The following is a 19,739-nucleotide window of genomic DNA, read 5'->3' as shown; positions in this document are numbered from 1 at the left end:
CAACCACTGCTTGCACCCGCTGACGGTGCCGAACAATCAGGACTGGCGCTGGGTGCCAGCAGCAGGTGCGAGGGCTGGGCGGGACCACAGCGCATGGGAGCAAAGAATTTTCACTAACCACCAGAGGCTCGCCCCAATGACAGTGACCAGTGCCCCACCTTGGTCTGGCACCCCCGCTCACCTGCTCCACCATCCTGCCGCAGCTGATGCCCGCCATGTTCCACACATGCCACCTGGTGGTCAGCACACGTCATAGTGACCAGTTGTTAGGTTGTTCGGGTTGTTCCACCATTCGGTCTATTTGCATATTAGCCTTTTATTATATAGGATTATTCATTCATAATTATTCATTCCCTTCTTGCCCTTGCCACAATTCTGTGCATGGGCCAAATATATACTCCCTGCCTGTAGTGACTTTGGGCTTGGCCAAATCAACTTTCTGTGGTCAATGAAATGTGAATGCACTGATATGTGCTACAAGTGAGCAAAGCTTTAAATTTCGTAATTTGATTGGATGCACTTCCTCTTAACTTCCTCTGGGAGAACAACATGCCTTAGGCAGCGGTTCTCAACCTGTGGGTCGCGACCCCTTCGGGGGCAAACAACCCTTTCACAGGGGTCGCCTAAGACCATCGGAAAACACATATATAATTACATATTGTTTTGTGATTAATCACTATGCTTTAATGATGTTCAATTTGTAACAATGAAATTGGGAGTCACCACAACATGAGGAACTGTATTACAGGGGTCGCAGCATTAGGAAGGTTGAGAACCACTGCCTTAGAGAGTGGTTGTTTTTTCAACCCTGGTTCCTGGAGTGAGATGATACATGGATCTGAGCTGAAGCCAGCTGAGCTGTGCTGACAGTCACACCTGGCCCACAGTTAGCCTGAAGCCCTCATGATATGTGAACAATTAGTAAGTGTTTTTTAAGCCATTGGGAATTTGAGGGTGTTTGTTGCTCTAGCAAAAGCTGACCAATACAGGGTTTGAAAAATGTCTGACTCCAAAATCTCTCCGGGACCTCACTTTGAAAAAGACTTGTGCTCCCAGGAAGATGTCTAATTTGACTAATTCAAGAACCTGTGTTAGGTCTTACATTCCTGACTTTCTCACCTCCTTCAAGTCTTTGCTTGATTCCACTTTCTCACTGACACTTATCTTGAGCCTCCATTTTAATTATGCAGCCTGCTCCCCCGGCTCTGCCTGCCCAGTACTTTTGATTTCTCTTACCTTGGTTTACTTTTTTCTCTCTTTAAAAGCACTTATTACCACTCAATATACTCCACAATATCTTATTCATAATGCATATAGTTTAAATGTCTCCCCAGCTGAATTTTAAGAAGGAAGATTTTTTTCTTTTGGTCTGTTTTGTTTACTGTCATCACTTAAACAGTGCCTGGCTCATAGTAGGTGCTAAAAGGTTTTTGTTAAATGATGAATGAATATATGAAAACACTTCTGAAAGAAGTGGGAGCTGGTGTATTTTAATAGTATGACCAGTAGAGGTCATAGATGAGTTCTTTAACCATCTTGGATCAGCAACTACTTCAATACAAGGTTCTGTTCACTCTGGATGTCTCAAGAATGTGTGTGGATGGCCACGTGATCAATTTGGTGGCGGTAGTTGGCATAGGTCACGAGAACTGCCGAAGGCTCAGATTGGTTTTTCTTCCATGTATGACCTAGTCTTGGGAGCTAAGCAAAAAAAAAAAAAAAAAAAAAGTTGTATCTACTTTTATAAATTTATAAGTTGCTTATAAATAAAAGTTAAATCCAGTAAAACTACCAGAAAAGACAGTTAATGCCTATTTAAAAATAGTTTTTTTTTAAATCCCCACCTAAGGAGTTTTTCCCATTGATTTCTAGAGAGACTGGAAGGGAGGGTGGAGGGGGTGAGAGATAGAGAGAAACATCGACATGAGAGAGTACATCGATTGGTTGCCTCCCGCAGGCGCCCCTACCAGGGCTGTGGAACCTGTGACCCAGGTACATGCCTTTGACCCGGCATCAAACCCGAGACCCTTCCATCCTTGGGCCAAAGCTCTAACCACTGAGCAACCATCCAGGGCATAAATACTTATTTTTAATTGCAAATCTTTCTGGATTAATAACAATATAACCTCCCAAAAGTGTGTGTGTGTGTGTGTGTGTGTGTGTGTATCTGTAAGTATTACTATTAGGACTCTTTACCGATCTTTTCCTCTCCTCTTTTACAATGGCAAGCCAAAAATCACAAGCCATGATTCTGCCTGAGTGTGGTTTATTCACCCTGACTCAACAGCTCATGCCCAAGTGTCATAGTATATTGACTACATAGGGGGAGGGTATAAAGGAAGGCTGACACTACTTTGGAAGCAAATAATTTTCTTAGATTTGAATATTGGTTTTGATTGACTGGTTAGTCTAAGCATGAAAATTTGAGAAGGAAAGAAATTTAATTTTATTAACTGCCTCCTGCACATCAGGCATTGTGATAAGTAGTTTTACATGTTATCTGACTCACTCCTTGAAATGAACAATATCAAAGATAACATCTAGAACTTAGTAGAAGGTCATTAATTACTGAATAAATGAGTTAATGAGTGAGTGAGTAAATTCGTGCACTGGGCTATATATATATATATGTATATATATATATATATCCTATATAATAAAGAGGTAATATGCAAACTGACCATCACTCCAACACACAAGATGGCCGCCCCCATGTGGCCACAAGATGGCCTGCTGGAGAGGGCAGTTGGGAGGGACCAGGCCTGCAGGGGAGGGCAGTTGGGGGGGACCCAGGTCTGCAGGGGAGGGCAGATAGGGGTGACCAGGCTGGCAGGGGAGGGCACTTAGGGGCAATAGGTCTGGCAGGGGAGCAGTTAGGCGTCGATCAGGCTGGCAGGGGAGTGGTTAAGGGGGGGATCAGGCCGGCAGGCAGAAGCAGTTAGGAGCAATCAGGCAGGCAGTCAGGCTAGCGGTTGGGAGCCAGCAGTCCTGGATTGTGAGAGGGATGTCGGACTTCCAGGTGGGTTTGGGCCTAAAGGGGCAGTCGGACATCCCTCAAGGGGTCCCAGATTGGAGAGGGTGCAGGCTGGGCTGAGGGACACCCCCCCGCCCCCCATGCATGAATTTCATGCACCGGGCCTCTAATACATAAAGAACGTATATATATTTGTTTGGATTTGACTAAGAACCTCTAATTTGTTCATGCACACTTGGCATCTTTATGTTCTGTGTGGTGACATTGCTTGTAGTGAATGTATTTCATGTAGTGAATGTATTCCTATGTTCATTTACTGGGCACTGAAAAGTATGCATAGAAGATGGTTCCTGTCACAGACTCTGGAAGGTAGGCATGAATGGAGAGCTAAGATGAGCAGATATTACTTCTGCTCTTGCTATGAAATTGACCAATCCTTCAGGTTCTGTACAATGAAAATAATAATTACATAATTCTTACCTTTCTACTTTACAACATGTCTCAAGATAAATATGGGATGCCATACCAGAAAAGTTTTGGAGTGATTCAGGCAATAATTGGGGGGGTTAATAAAATTTTTCTATGATGTCCCTTGGGGAGGGAGTGTGATGAGTCACAAACTCCATCCTGTTACACTCCTTGCCCTAGCTGTCTTTGTCTAACTGAACAATCATCTCAATATCATATACTACCTACCCCTGTTTGGCCTCCATGGGTGGCGTGGATTTCCAAGCTGAAGAAATCCAATGTGTTGGAATATTAGAGGTGATTATTTTCTTGAGCTTTGTGTTGGTAAACATCCAGATAACATGGTTTTTTTCTATTGTGAGGCTTGTAGGTAGCTAGATAAATGCAAGGGTAGATTCTCTCATGTGATGATGTGAAAGAGAATATGCAAACTACTCAAAACTATTTTTAATGTGGAGCATGTTGGGTTGGAGGGTGGGGAACAGCAGACATTGGAAGAGCTCCCTCGGTGAGTTTGTGGAATTCATTTTCACTCCAACAGAAGTGAAATAGGACTTCTTTCTTCCTCTCTCTCTTTCCTCCCCTTCTGCACTGAGAGCTTTAGCTAACTGTTAGGCATGAAATACATTCACTACAAGCAAAGTCACCACACAGAACATAAAGATGCCAAGTGTGCATGAACAAATTAGAGGTTCTTAGTCAAATCCAAACAAATATATACCTGATAATGGCTTTGGCTGGAATATATTTTTATATTTTATAGCATGTTCACATTTGCCAGTGGTTAGCAAAGATTAAGCTTGCCAAACCTTAATGTGGTACAAATGCCATGTTCAAGGCAGAGTAAGTGGACCGCTACAGGATCTGGCAAATCAAAAGCATTATCAACAGCTGTGGTTTTCAAATGCTTTGTGAGACCGAATAATAAAGCACATGTGCATTTAGAGTCGGCATTACTTCTCTCATTAATTTTTAAAATATAACTTATGATCACTGGCAGTTTCAGATGGTTTTATGGTTTCAATCAACTTCCCATTAGACGTGATAATAGCCAGAAGGCAAAAATTGATCAAGTCACTAATTAATTAACTAAGAACTTACTGAAAGACTACTCTGTTCAGAGTCATACACTTAGTGCTAATTGTGGCCAATAACTTCAGACCCCTCCCCATCCATACTTTTGCCAGGATTGCCATGAGTATAAGTGTTAATATGAATTTCACTTCTTTCCATTGATCACCATTAGAGAACACATCTTTAGAAATAAAAAAGTCAAAAGGGAGAAGAATTGCCATAAGGATAATAAAGAAAAACAGTGACTCTAAATTGTTAAATAATTTATCTCTATAGCGTAGGACTCTACATATGGCTCCAACTATCTGATATCAAAAACCGTTTGAAAAGTGACAGGATGACATTTTGCTGATCTAGTGACTTGAATTGATAAAGTTTCATCATAAATATGACCATAGCCTGGCCAGTGTGGTTCAGTGGTTGAGCATTGACCCATGACCCAGGAGGTCACAGTTTGATGCTGGGTCAGGGCACATGCGCAGATTGCAGGCTCAATGCCCAGTAGGGGTCGTGCAGGAGGCAGCCAGTTGATGTTTCTCTCTCAGCATTGATGTTTTTCTCTCTCTCTTCCTTCCTCTCTGAAATCAATAAAAACATATTTTTAAAAATAAAATAAATAGCCAAAACCGGTTTGGCTCAGTGGATAGAGCGTCGGCCTGCGGACTGAGGGGTCCCGGGTTCGATTCCGGTCAGGGGCATGTACCTGGGTTGCGGGCACATCCCCAGTGGGGGATGTGCAGGAGGCGGCTGGTCGATGTTTCTCTCTCATCGATGTTTCTAACTCTCTATCCCTCTACCTTCCTCTCTGTAAAAAATCAATAAAAAATATTTAAAAAATAAAATAAAATAAAATAAATAAATAGGACCATATATGACACAGATAATTATTTATAAATATCTTGGCTTTTTATTTTATATTTTACAAGTCAAATCCACTCACCCTAATTACAACTCTGTACAATCAATTAAAAATTTCCTGTCAGAGGTGATCTAAAGTCTAGAATATCTGCATGGGGCCAGAATTCACTGTTTCGTGCAGAACAGGCTCAGAGGATCCTGGTTCTCCTTTAGTGCTGCCTGCAAGAAGATCTGAGTGATCTTGCTTTACTGCCACAAACCTCGTGACATTAGGCTAGTTGGACAAAATCTGAATTATTAAATAATGTACTAATTGTGACTTTATTTTTATAAAGTGATTTTATTAATTTCAAATATTTTAACAACACACTTGATAGTTACCAAGTTGATTTAATCACCAACATTGTTGCCTAGTAAAAGTCCTTTGCCAATGTTTTTTTGTTTTGTTTTGTTTTGTTTTTGTTTTCTTACTGGAGGATATTTTTCCATTGATTTTTAGAGAGAGTAGAAGGGAGAGGGAAAGACAGAGAGAAATATCAATGTGAGAGAAACACATTGATTGGTTGCCTCCTGCATGAGCCCTGACCAGGGCCGGGGCCAAGGAGGAGCCTGCAACCCAAGTGTGTGCCCTTGATCATAATCGAACCCAGGACCCTTCAGTCCGCAGACCTATGCTTTATTCACGAAGCCAAACAGGCTAGGGCTGTAAAAGTAAAACAAAGTTATCAGTAAGCTGCCAATTTCATAACCACTATTTTGGCTTACTTTTTTTGGTCTTAGGACATTATTTTTTATCTTCCAAAAGATTTCTTGTTACTAATTAGGAGGTTTTAGCCATAAACACAGAAGGCAAAACTGTTCAACAAGCTTGCTTTTCTTGAGTTTCATTCAACAGCAAGGAATTTTCTGGTTGTTTCCATTGGTAGCTGGCTTTCCAGCAGTTTTCCAATACAGTAGTACTATTTCACTCCACCTAATTTAAAAGACATCCATTTCTGTGTCTCTCACAGACCCACTGGGTCTCTTCTTGTTTCCCCTCAGAGAAGTGTGGTGGCTACTGTATTTCTGGGCCGTGATAGTGGTTGGTGCTATTAGAGCTCTGTGTGCGTTTATTCCGTTGGCTCAGGGCCCATTGAGACCCACAAGAGGGCTGGATTCAGAACTTTCATTCCGTAAAGCAGCTTGCCTCACCACGTTTTTATCTTGCATAAGTCTTTCCAGGGCCAATCTACCCCTGGAATAATAATATTAGCCCTATTTCTTCTCTTCTTTTTTTTTTTTTAAAAAAAATATTTTTATTGATTTCAGAGAGGAAGGGAGAAGGAGAGAGAGATAGAAACATCAATAATGAGAATCATTGATCAGCTGCCTCCTGCATGCCCCCTACTGGGAATTGAGCCTGTAACCCCTGGCATGTGCCCTAGACCGGAATCAAACCCGGGACCCTTCAGTCCACAGGCTGATGCCCTATCCACTGAGCCACACCAGCTAGGGCTCTTCTCTTCATGACAGCCGCATTCCCCAACCCCTGCATCTTCTCCAGGGACCGAAGAAGGCATTTCATGATTGCTGTAATGATAATAATAAGTAATATTTATTGATGTCAGTGACATCTAGGAACAAGATTCCTTCCTTCGACCTAGCCATCGACACTCTCGCTGACACTTCTATGCCATCATTCTGTTGCCATTGGGGGATGGGGTCCCAAGTTAAAAGGTCCCCTGGACTAGAGCTGCCAGATTTAGCAAATACAGGAAGCCCAGTTAAATTTGAATGACAGATAATAGAAAAAAATTAGTGTATGTATGTCCCAAATATTGCATGGGAGGTACCTGTATTTAAAAAATTATTTGTCATCTGAAATATAAACTTAATTGGGCTTTCTGTAGTTTACCTGACAACCTTATCTGGGAGCCCTCTGAGTTGCACAAGGAAGTGAGCCACAACCCTGATGTGCTTCACCAAGCCCATCCAGATGTTTGAGGTTGGGCCCGAGGTTGGGCAGAGAACTGACTTCCTCTTCTCCTTTCTTCCCCCACTTCTTGGCTTTTACCTTCTTCTACTTCATATCTTTCCACTCTCTGCTCCAGGTATGCGTACAGCTCTATGATCTTTAGTCTTACTCATTTAAATTGCTAGCATGATGAAATCATTGCAATTTCTCAGACTAGTAGACCTATGAGTAATAAAGGGTAATTAACATAGACCAGCCACATAAACAATTTGTCAAATATTTTTCCAGTTTCATAATGGAGATATAGGAACTAAAATTCTACATTGTTTAATTAACACTTATTTCCTTATAAGTTGCACTTGTTACAAGAAATTTCTATAATTATATCTTTATAAATGAACTATTTTGATGTATATTCATATTTCAAATAACAAATATAAGTGTAAACACAATACAAACTATTGAAAAAAAGATTATCTATTCAGTCAGTCCTTTTCATAGGGTTTGCTAAAAACAACAACAACAACAACACCTGGATTTCAAGGATTACTATCTTATTGTTGACTTGGAAATCCTATTTGGATGCCAACAACTAAATATTAAGTCTTTAGTTAAGGGAGGGAGAGGGAGAGGGAGAGGGAGAGGGAGAGGGAGAGAGAGAGAGAGAGAGAGAGAGAGAGAGAGAGAGAGAGAAATATTGATGTGAGACACATCCATTGGTTGCCTCCTGCACACCACCCGACCCTGGCTGAGATCGGACCTACAACCCAGGTTCATGTTCTTGAGTGGGAATCGAACCTAGACCCTTCGGTCCATGGGTTGATGCTCTAACCACTGAGCTAACCTGACCTGGTCTAAATATTAAATATTTAAATCATTTTGCATTCCTACTGCATTACTGTATCCCATTCCCCATTCCTTAGCCAGATATCCCTGGCTAAGAAGGATACCAAGAAATGCAAAAGAGAAATGCCTATTGGTGTATTTGTGGGGAGAGAGATTTCATCCATTACATTATACATACATTTTATCTTATTCTCTGTCTTTCTCCTTTCCTCCCACCCCAATCTAGAATTTAATCTCCATGAGAACACAGCCCTTACCCTGGAAATAACACCAGGCACATAGCAGTGCTGCTAGTTCTGCCCCTCTCCTGTCTAGCTGCTCAGACAGGCCTCCTGGTGTGTTTCTTCCCTTGAGACTTTGGTCCCAAGGTGAAAAAAACAAAAACACAACGTGCATTTCTTTACTTTGTTAGTTGAACAAAAAGCACTTCCAGACAATAGCAACCAAAAGTAAAGAAAAACTTTAGGAGAAACAAAAAAATCTCAAAAGCATAAAACATCGTATTTATAAAGTACTACTTTCTGATCCTACAATAATCAACAAGCTCTATTGTATTCCACAGAGCAGAGGAATGATCGCAAGGTCTGATACATATGCTCCGATCTTGAGATAATTTCTTGGTCCGGGCCATAGGAAGCCTAGGAGATGCCTTTGTGTGAGTTAGAAAAATATGCACCTTTTGCTGACCAAGCATAGTGCAGCTCCATGGCACACAGCAAGGTAGGGGAATGCAGGCTGAACTTCAGGCCCCATTCTCCACCCTGGCCAGGCATTTTTGTAGATTGAATGAACAGTCCACACCTCTGTAGGGAATGGCTCCTTTCTTGGCTGGCCTTTGGACTAGAGTTTTGTTAAAAGTTGGGAAATCTTGCCCAGCTGGCATGGCTCAGGGGTTGAGTGTCAGCTCATGAACCAGGAGGTCAGGGTTTGATTTCCAGTAAGGGCACATGCCCAGGTTGTAGGCTCAGCTCACAGTAGGGGAGGTGCAGGGGGCAGCCAATCAATGATTCTCTCTCATCATTGATGTTTCTATCCTCTCCCTCTCTCCATTCCTTTCTATGAAATCAATACAAACTTATTTTTTTTTAAAAAAGTTGAGAAATCTTTCTTTCCTCCTAGGTATTTGTCTGTTTTGTTTTCTTGGGTTTTTTTGTTTTGTTTTGTTTTGTTTTAATTTGGTTTCCTTGTTTGTTACCACCTGCTCTTGGAGCATCTTATTGCCTCCCTTCCAATTTCAGCTGGGATACTCTCCCAGAAAAGTTACTCAAAGATTTCCTTCCATTTTCCTTGTCCAATTTCAATCAGGCAGGCAAGCACAGTCTTTCAACTTCCTAAGCCCCTCCCACATGTCTGGGATCACCTTTCCAATTCTCCACTGATGTCCAGGGCAAACTAACTATTGCCTTTGAATAAATAACCTTGTCTACCCCAGACCAGGTCAATGACTCTACCTAATTCTTGAACTTTCTGTGATAACTCACTCCCCAAACAGAGAAGTGGTCTTCAAAAAGGTATGTAAGACCCCTCTCCCATCTTAGTCATCAAAAAGTTTTTCTCAGAGTAAACCACATAAAAATACTGTAATTGCCCAGCTGGCGTGGCTCAGTGGTTGACTGTCAACCTATGAACCAGGAGGTCACAGTTCGATTCCCGTCAGGGCACATGCCTGGGTTGCGGGCTCAATCCCTTACAGGAGGGGGCCTGCAGGAGGCAGCCAATCATCAATGATGTTTCTATTTCTCTCTCCCTCTTTCCTATCTGAAATCAATAAAAAACAACCAAAAATTGCCACAATTGTACAATTCTAGGTATACTCTGTAAGCTCAGGTGCAATGTGTGTTTTCTTAGACATACAGATAAAAATAACTTGAATTTGGAGGCAGCATGATACAGTGGAAAGCACACAAGCTTTAGAACAAAACAGATCTGTGTTAAATGACAGTCCTACCACTGACTACCCATATGACTCTGTTTAAGGTTTTCAATGCCTCAGTTTCCTTGTTTATAAAAAAAGAATAAAATTTAAATTGGAGAGTTGTGCATGGATTTTCCAGGGCTGCATAACAAAGTACCACAAACTGGGTGGCTTGAGCAACAAAAATTTATTACCTCACAATTCTAGAGGCTGGAAGTGTGAAGTCAAGGTGTTGACAGGGTGGGTTCCTTCTGAGGGCTGTTGGTTCCTCTGAGGGCTGTGTGGCCTCTCTCGTTGGATCGTAGGTGGCTGTCTTTATAGTCACATGGCATTCTCTCTGTATGTGTGTCTTTGTACTGGAATTTCCCCTTTTTTTTTAAGGACACCAGTCCTTTTGGAGTAGGGCCCACCCTGCTAACCTCTCATTAAACTAATTACCCCTGTAAAGACCTTCTTTCCCAATAAGGTCACATTTTGAGGCACTGAGAGGTAGGACTCATTTCTTTTTGGGAGAAACTCATAACATGTTGCTAAAAGAATTAAATACAGTGATGCATCTAAAACACCTAGTAGAAATCATGGGTAACAAGAAGTGCTCAATAAAAAGAGGGACAGCATGGATGGACCTGGAGAATATTGTACTAAGTAAAATAAGCCAATATGAGAAAGACAAATATCCCATGATCTCACTTATTTGTGGAATCTAATGAACAAAATGAATTGACCAACAAAATAAGACCCAAAGCATGGAGGCATGGAACAGATTGACATACCTCGATGTGGGGGTGAGGGGACGAGAAGAGATAAACCGAAGAACTTATATACATAGCCCATGGACATGGGCAATAAGGTGGTGAAAACTTGGAGGATTGGGTAGGGGCTGGGCAGAGGGGGAGTAAAGGCAGGGGGGGTCGGGGGAGACATCTGTAATACCCTCAACAATAAAAATGTATATATTAAAAAAGAAGTGCTTAATAAATGATAGCTGTTATAGCTATTATTAACTTTGTCTCTGTAATGATCTTATAAATACATGCTGACTCTCTGGGATTAACGGACATATATAGGGAGAGGGCCTACGTGGGGAAAATGTGTCAACATCCAGGAAAGTCAAACATATGAATCAATTATTGAAAATAAAAAATACTTTCCATTTATGTGTGTGTGTGGGGTGGAGGTGAGGGCAAGAGCAGAGAAACAGGATAAATGGTGATTAGAGATGATGGAAGTTAGTTACCCAGATCGACTTATTTTGAATTAATTAACACTCTATGTTACTTCACTCTCCCACTCAAAGAGAGGGAGAGATGGAACCAAAGTCTACCCATGAACAATAAAATTTGTGCCAGAAACAGTCAGACTCATTGTATTTTTAGAGCCAAAAGGGTTATTAAATATCAGCCACTTGATTCTGATGACAGAAAAACTCAGACTGTAATTATTGCAAAAACAGCATTACTCAAAAAATGTTTACTAGAGTAACATTTTCAGGCCTCTCTGGGATGCATTTTCTGTGGCACCTTTGGTTGCAGTGTGTTATTTGGAGAGAAATTCTCATTGTTAATAAAACTAGAAAGGAGGAAATTATATTTGTTAGTTTATGAAGAGAGAGACATCTCGTTTGATCTTGAACTTTTCCCTTCAGGATATCCTCCATGGCGGCTGGGTAACTAAGACATGCAATGGAATGCATGGCTGAGTGGGTGGGTCTTCAGGAAGATGAAAGGTTGTTATGTAAGAATCTGGTCTCCATTAGGAATACAACAAGAGGAAATAGGTTTGATTTGCAGAAGGAAGAATTTAGGCTAGATCCAAATACTCTCTGTATTGATAATCAGTAAAATAGCTGCCCAAGAAAGGCTAAATAATACATTCCTAAGAAGATCTGTAAGATTATGTTGGAAATTGTATTGCTAATAGCTTTCAAAAATCATAAAGCCTTATGAATATTCTATCCAGTATATGAGATTGGTATTACTCTACCCAATTTTTCAATATCACTGTCTTTTCTAAATAATCCTTCTTATTACTATTATTCAGTTCCACAAAATAATATATATTTAAAAACTGGATTGTTCAGTTTGTATAAATTGATCAAACTGCAAATGAATTCTGATGTTATAAGTGCATAACCATAATAGTTTTCCCACTCAAAGATTTCCATTAAAGTCAAGCCAAAGAAAAATTGAAAATGGAGAGGGTTTTAAATAGTAGAAGTAAGACCTAAATCCTGATTTTCCCAGGAAGAGCCTAGATTTCTTTAAGAATGTTATTTTTCCTTTCAATTTTTTAAAATATGTTTTTATTGATTTTTCTCTTAGAGGGAGAGGGAGAGAGAGACAGAAACATTGATGAGAGAGAAACATTGATTGGCTGCCCCCTACATGGCCCCCCATCAGGGATCGAGCCCATAACCCAGGCATGTGCCTTGACTGGGAATCAAACCTCTTGGTGTATGGATCCACAGTCAACCACTGAGCCGCATCAGCTGGGCCTGGATGCAATTTTTAATACACTAATATTAATAATTGCCCATTGTCACAAACTCAGGAAGTGGCCACATGAAGGGATTCAAATGGAGGTCTACCCAGCTCCAAAGCCATGTATGTTTTTTGCTCTTAGTGCATGTCTGAGCTTCTACTCTGGCAACTGGAAGACCTCACTATGGGTCCTGTTTTGGATTCTCAACCCTGTGCTTCCAAATCACTCCCAGTCTCCTGCTGCGCTCCTTCTCTCCACTCTGACCCCTTAGCTAAGATTTCCATTCATTTATCACTCTCTCCACCATGTGTGCACTTAATTATTGACTAAATGCCCATCATTGAGCACAGAAGACAAAAGGTATCTAAGACCCCTCTCCCATCTTATCAAGATATTCACAGGAGAGAAGGATATATATATATATATAATGCACATTAGGTCGGGACTCCGTAATGGTCATGACCAGCTCAGGAGGTGGGGCTAGGTGCGGCCCCCAGCCTGAGAGAACAACACGCAGGGGCGCCTTCTCTGAGCCTCCACGGCGTGGCTGGGGGCAGGCCCCCAGAGGACACACACACACACACACACACACACACGGTGCCTGCTCCGAGCCTCCGCGGCCAGACTCAGTAGGCCATCTCTTGAGGGCTCCCAGACTGTGAGAGGGGCCAGGCTGGGCTGAGGGACACCACCCTCCCCCCCCAGTGCACGAATTTCATACACCAGGCCTCTAGTGTGTGTGCATGTGTGTATTACAATGTAGTATGTTAAGTACTATGAGTAGATAAGTACAAAAAGACCTTTTCCAGGGTGGGAGTTGAGGGATGTTTTAGAAATGACATTTGTGCTAAGGCTTGTTAGATATGACAGAGAAAAAAAAGGGAAAAGAAATTCCCAGTTCAAGAAGCAACCTGAACTGAGCTATATAAAAGCATGGAGTACTTGGCAAGGGCAGCAACCAGAGTAGCCCAGGGTGCCTGGGTGGTTGGCAAGGTAGGCTGGAGGCCCCAGTCAGTTCTGAGTAACCCAAAGGACAAACTAAGCATGTGCTAAGGCACTAGCTTAACAGGGGCACTCAAAATAAAATCAGAAAAGAGGACATCTGCCTGGCCAGTGTGGCTCAGTGGTGTCAATCATGAACCAGAGGGTCAGGGTTCAATTCTCAGTCAGGGCACATGCCTGGGTTGCAGGCTTTTTTCTTTTCTTGTTTCTTCTTTTTTCCCCCTTTCATTTTCTTTTTCCTCCCTCCCTCCCTCCCTTCCTCCCTCCCTCCCTCCCTCCCTCCCTTCTTCCTTCCTTCCTTCCTTCCTTCCTTCCTTTCTTCCTTCCTTTCTTTCTTTCTTTCTTTCTTTCTTTCTTTCTTTCTTTCTTTCTTTCTTTCTTTCTTCAAGCTGATTCCAAAGAACCTTCCCATAATGTAGCATGCATATTCTGACTTAGGTCAGCCGATAAATGCACAAATTTTCTTTTCACTTTGCCTGAGAAGATATTTTCAATGTAAGTCTATAAGGGATCAAAAGTGGTTATCAAGCAAGCCTATTTTAGGAAGTGATTTCATACACAAAGAAATCTTGACAGATAAGAACAGATATGTCAGAACTATAAATACATAAAAAATAACATCAAAGGCCCTGGCCGGCTTGGCTCAGTGGATAGAGCATCGGCCTGCGGACTGAAGGGTCCTGGGTTCGATTCCGGCCATGAGCACATGCCTGGGTTGGGGGCTCAATCCCCAGGAGGGAGCGTGCAGGAGGCAGCCAATCAATGATTCTCTCATCATTGATGTTTCTATCTCTCTTTCCTTCTCCCTTCCTCTCTGAAACCAATAAAGAAATATATTTAAAAAAACAACAATAACATCAAAGGACTTTCATTTCTAGCAATATTACTGACTATAAAATCTGAAAACTCTCTTACTAAAAACCGCTTAGATATACTGAATAAAAATATAACAAGTATGCTTTTAAGTGATAATAAGAAATTAAAGGATACACTCCAGAAATTGATCTTTTGACTGCTCTGGTTTTATTTTTTGCTAGTCTGTTTAACAACCATGGGTTTGGCTTTTAATGCTATGAAAGTACAGGTGACAAATTTTGAGGTCCATGAAGAGCAGAAATTTGGATCTAAGACCCTCAAATAAAGAACCATTGAATATATCTGTGAAGGGGAGAACTGAAAATGTTTATCCTCTCCCCAAGGGAGGCTTAAAGAAAACTTTTTGGTTTGCCTGATCTATTGGGAATGGAGGAAGGGAAGGAAAAAACTGAGAATTTGGAAAAAACCTGAGAATCTCAAGCTGCCCTCACTCAAGTTTAGGATTTGAATTTACACTGTTTGAAGGGCCTAAATTATCCAAGCAGGTAGCAATACTGGTGCCTTCAAGAAAAGTAATTAAAACCGTCTCTAGAAAGACATGCCAGTATTTTCAACTCTGCACAGAATTCCTTTATGTAAAGTCCCACCAAACATGAACTTACAATTCTAAATAACAAAATACATGAAACAATCCAGAATCATCAGCGAAAACAACCAATATAATTAGACCCTAAGAACTTCATACATAGGTTATAAAGTAAGTTTACTTAAAATTGTTAAAGAGAAAAAGCAAACACTGCTGAAATATTTACTAAGAGTAATTTTTCAGGTCCGTGAAGGGGTTAATTTGTGTGCTCTCCCAAAGGTTATTTTACTTATGAAATAGCTCAGGGCCAGAGTTCCGCTTATGGGCCAGAGGGCACTCCATGTAATTTTCAGACCACCTCCTCCTGCATAGACTGGGGTTCAGTGAGCAGAACTGCTGACCTTCAATTGTGGGCCACAAGCAAAGCGAAGTCTGAATTTGTATTCCAGCTGAAGTCAAGCTGCGAAAGCAGACTGATTAATTCCAAAAGGGTGGAAAGAGGGAGAGGCAAATGAAAGAGAAGCAAGACAAAGCCAGTGAATTTAGAAGGCAGAGGATGTGGTGTTCCTTAAGGCAGAAGAATGCAAATGGAAGCAACACTTACAGGTCACCTACAAAGGAGGCTGTGGTTGGCAGCTGCTTGGCCAATATTCCCAAGTGTTGTTTTGACTGTGAAGTGAAGCCAGATCCAGTGAAAGAAAGCTAATTTCAGAAGGAGACTGTGTCTGTAAGGATGTTAATAGAAGATTTTAATCCCTAGAACTATACATATTGAACTGGACTTGGTTTCTTCTGCCTTTGCCCCAGGAACTTCAGTCCTTTGTTACGTGGATGTTGGAGACTAAACCACCAGAGTCTCCCATCTATACGCATCAGCTTCCGAATGAATGGGACAGAAAACGGCCTTCGTGTTTTCATGTACATTTAGTATTCTGTCAGGTCCTCAGGTAGCACATCATGATGGAAGGAATGCTGGAGTCACGTGATGGTTACTTTCAAATGCGTTCAATTGTTTGGAACTTTTCGGTACCTATTTTTAGAATTAGGAATGGAATAGACAAATAAATAAAATCAATTCAAACTGTTTTTGCTTAAGAAACATCCCTATTTCTAAATAGGAACCAGCTTGTTTTTATGAATGAAATCCAGCTCAAAGGTAAAAGCCAGATTAGCATAACACGATGGGAACACTTTATTAGGTGGACAGTGTGGTGTTATAAAATGAAACGTTAAGCCAGTCCTCAAGGGAGCTGGAAAATCATCAGGCATGATTTTTTCCTGCCTCCCTCCCTTCCCCTTTTCCTCCGTTTCCTCCCCCTCCTCCACTCCTTCTTTTCCCAACTCTCCCTCCCTCCCTCCTCCCTTTTCCTCCTCCTCCTCCTCCTCCTCCTCCTCCTCCTCCTCCTCCTCCTCCTCCTCCTCCTCCTCCTCCTCCTCCTCCTCCTCCTCCTTCTTCTTCTTCTTCTTCTTCTTCTTCTTCTTCTTCTTCTTCTCTCTCTCTCTCTCTCTCTCTCTCTCTCTCTCTCTCTCTCTCTCCATCCTGGTTGTTCCTTTTTCTCTCAGCATCTCCTTCTCACCTGCAGCTGCCACAGGATGTCCTCAGCCTCACTCCCAGTTTCTCTGTGCTTGGCTCCCCGTCTGAGTCTGTACCAGGTGTCACAGTCGGATGCCTCTTCCAGCCCGAGGCAGGCATGGAATGGGTAGAAATATCATAGTCCTAAGAGTGGAGTTTCTTCTTATCTCCTTGAATAGAAATAGAGCCACCTTTTGCCCCATGGGATAATTTTCAAGCTGTCTGTGTTTAAGGGCAGCTGGGCATCCCAGGGCTGGCAGGATGGTTCGTGTGGTCCATGTAACACCTCCCCTGTTTCTCTCAGATTTTATTGAAGCTGGAGATCCTTGTGGGAGGCCGTGGTTAGTGTTTCTTCTAGGGGTTGAGTGAGGAATTCTTCTGGGGGCAGACTAAGGTATCCCTTTTACAGATACCAGCGAACATGAAAGAGAAATAGTCAGATGTAATACTTTGCAGATAAAATTTGTTTTTCTTTCTATTTCACTTTGGTGTGTTTCCTCCCTCTCCCCCCGCCCCTGCTCCCGCTCCAGCTTTGAAAGCTAACAGGTTAGGTTTAGATTATGCAGCAAGCTTGAGAACAGCATTTACAGCATAGTTTGCATATTCTGAGGAATATTATATATGAAAAAAGTAAGGAATTTACACTAAATAGATTTTAGAAATAGTTCATTAAACCAAATGCTCAATCCACAACAGGGGGCATGCAGGAGGCAGCCAATCAATGGACGTTTCTCTCTCTCTCTCTCTCTCTCTCTCTCTCTCTCTCTCTCTCTCTCTCTCTCCTTCTCCCTTCCCCTCAGTCTAAAATAAATAAAAACATATTAAAAACCCATAACACTTAGCATGGTGTCTATTTTCCTAACTAGGCTTTGATGGAAAAAGAATGTCAATGCGAGCTTGTCTGCCTCAGGCTTTGGTGATGGAGGCAAGATGGGCGAGTGGTGGAGGAGCAGGGAAGGAAAGGCCTCGGATTCTTTCCTTGAACCTAAAGCATGTGTTTTTCAAACTTTAGAAATTAAAGTGAACTCCAGGGAATTTCAACTTGAAAATTTGACGGCATCCTTTGAGATGATTGGAGACATTGTGGGGTGTGATAAAAATAGAATTACGAACTCCTTTCTCATCCGTGGACTCATGTTGCACAGCAATTTCAGTGCAATGGGAGAAAATGTGTCCTGCAGGGCTGTACTGGCCACACCTATACACCACACAGTGGCCATTCGGGGGCAGTGGAAGGAGCTGGTGTCACTTGGTCGAGTATCGGAATCGGGAGTAAATGCAAACAAACAGTGTGTTCCAAGTGCAATAGCCAAAGATGCATTTTAAGATATTTGGTTTAAAAAAGTAAACTAAATCTCTGGTTCTCAAAATATGGCTGATCATGAGATTCACCTGGGGGAGCATTAAAATGATGAATTGCCGAGTGTGATCCCAGGACCAGGGAGTCAGATTTGCCTGGGTTGGGACCCTGGAACTGGCATTTTTTGAAAAGCTCATGTGATCAAGAGATTCTGACCACTGACAGGTTTGGGATCCGTTATGACACAGAATAAAAACTTTTAGAATTTTTTTATTAGAACTTAGATTCAGAGTTCAGTGTTTTGTTTTTTTGTTGTTTTTTTTTTCCCAGAAAAGGCCTGAGCTGGGAACACCGCGGGGTTGACAGCCTCTATCCTGGCGGGGGAAACACAGGCTGTAAGAGAAGAAAGACAACGGAGCTTTCCTAGTGGCTGGTTGGAGGGGCTTTTGGTCCCCTCCACCCAGTGTCAAAGCCAAGCATCGGTCCCCAGGGCGGGGCAGCTGGGCTGGGCTGGGCTAGTGTTTCCACATGAGACACCGTCTCTGTCTGGGTGCCGGGGCTCTCGGCATCTGCTGTCAGGATGCTGGGATCTACGTCCTCCGTGGGCCTCTCACCAGCTGCGTAGAACTTTTTCCAGGTGGCTACCTTGGTGGAATTCTAAGGTAGAGTGGCCAGGCATCTGACTTCTTTTAAAATTTATTGATTTATTTTTTAAATGTATCTTTAGTGTTGAAAATATTACAGGTGTCCCATTCCCTCCCCCCCATTAATCCCCTTTACCCCCTCCCAAGACTTTCACTACACTATTGTCTGTGTCCATGGGTTATGCATGTATGAATATAAATTTATCGGACTTCTTAAAGAAACAGCCCCGTATGCACACACCTACTGCCAGGAACTTCTCAAGAAAATGAAAATGAATAGTGAAAGAACATGGCCAAGATCAGTAGCGAGGGAGAGTCTCCTTCAGCTTTAGCCAGGGTCCGTTTTCTTGCTTTGTGCCTTTAAATAAATACGGAGCAGAGGAGAGCCTCAGAATGTTTTAAAATCTCAGGCAAAAAGGACAGTTTCAGGCTGTACAATTTCCCTCCCTGTGCGCCTCCTCCTGCCTCACCTCTGCAAGATTGAGGAAATCAAGAGCTTTCTGCTCACAGCCAGGAGAAAGGATCAAGAAAAATAAAGGTAAAGTGAAGTTTAAAGTTCGGTGTAGCAGATGTCTTTACCCCTTGGCCGACACACACAAAGGCAAGGCAGAGGCAGTCCCTGCCCCTGGGTTTTCCAGCGAAGGCGCTGAAGTAAATCAGACAGGCTGGTTTAACTGTATTAAAGTTTTAAAAATTCAACCAAACAAACATAAATTTAAATTTAAAAAATTTTAAGGGGTGTAAAAGCGACTTGTTTTCTAGTTGATCCAATTGGCGAATCACCCTGCGGTGTCCAGTTTGGGTAATGTCGTTGGGTTACTCCGGGTGGAATAGTGGGCCCTGGATTTGATCAGGAAATTCACCAGGCATGTGGCTTTTCAAGAGTGGAATCTGTTGACACAAAAAATCCTCAGCACATTGGGTGATTCAAGTGCACTTTCATAATTGGCTCTCATTCCCCCCCTTTGTTATTTCCACATTCCGCAAGAATCCATCAGTTGTCTGAATTATGTGCTGCTCGGGACTGATGCTCATACCACCCAGCCAGGGAGGGCAGCCTCAGCTTCTCCAACTCACAGAACCTATTGTTCGTCCCTTCTTTGCCCAGCGCTGTCCCGGCAGCCCTATACGCCAGCTGGGAGGGCAGGGAAACGACTCCCCAGAGAGCCATTCATCATGGCAATAAATGCTCTGTGTTTTACTAAGTTCCATCAAAGTTCATGTCCACACCGAAGCAAAACAATCATT

The 19,739-nt window shown here is 42.2% G+C and overlaps 1 protein-coding gene across 2 annotated transcripts in view; it reads right to left on the bottom strand.

Moving 5' to 3' along the window:
• The window catches only part of SCRG1 (stimulator of chondrogenesis 1), a 94,647-nt gene that overhangs the window by 33,467 nt on the left and 41,441 nt on the right, over nt 1–19,739 (bottom strand). Inside the window, exon 1 of one of the 2 annotated variants that reach the window (XM_081090649.1) lies at nt 15,579–15,616. The exons of the other annotated variant lie outside the window; for it this stretch is intronic. The gene's annotated coding sequence lies outside the window, so the exon portion shown is untranslated. Of the gene's footprint in view, nt 1–15,578; nt 15,617–19,739 lie in introns of those variants that run through there. 2 annotated transcript variants of the gene reach the window in all.

The sequence above is a fragment of the Myotis nattereri genome, assembly GCF_964212035.1.
Source record: "Myotis nattereri genome assembly, chromosome: 5".
NCBI classification, from domain to species: Eukaryota; Metazoa; Chordata; class Mammalia; order Chiroptera; family Vespertilionidae; genus Myotis; species Myotis nattereri.
Note: the sequence above shows the minus strand (reverse complement) of the source record. Positions and strands in the feature narration are given on the sequence as shown.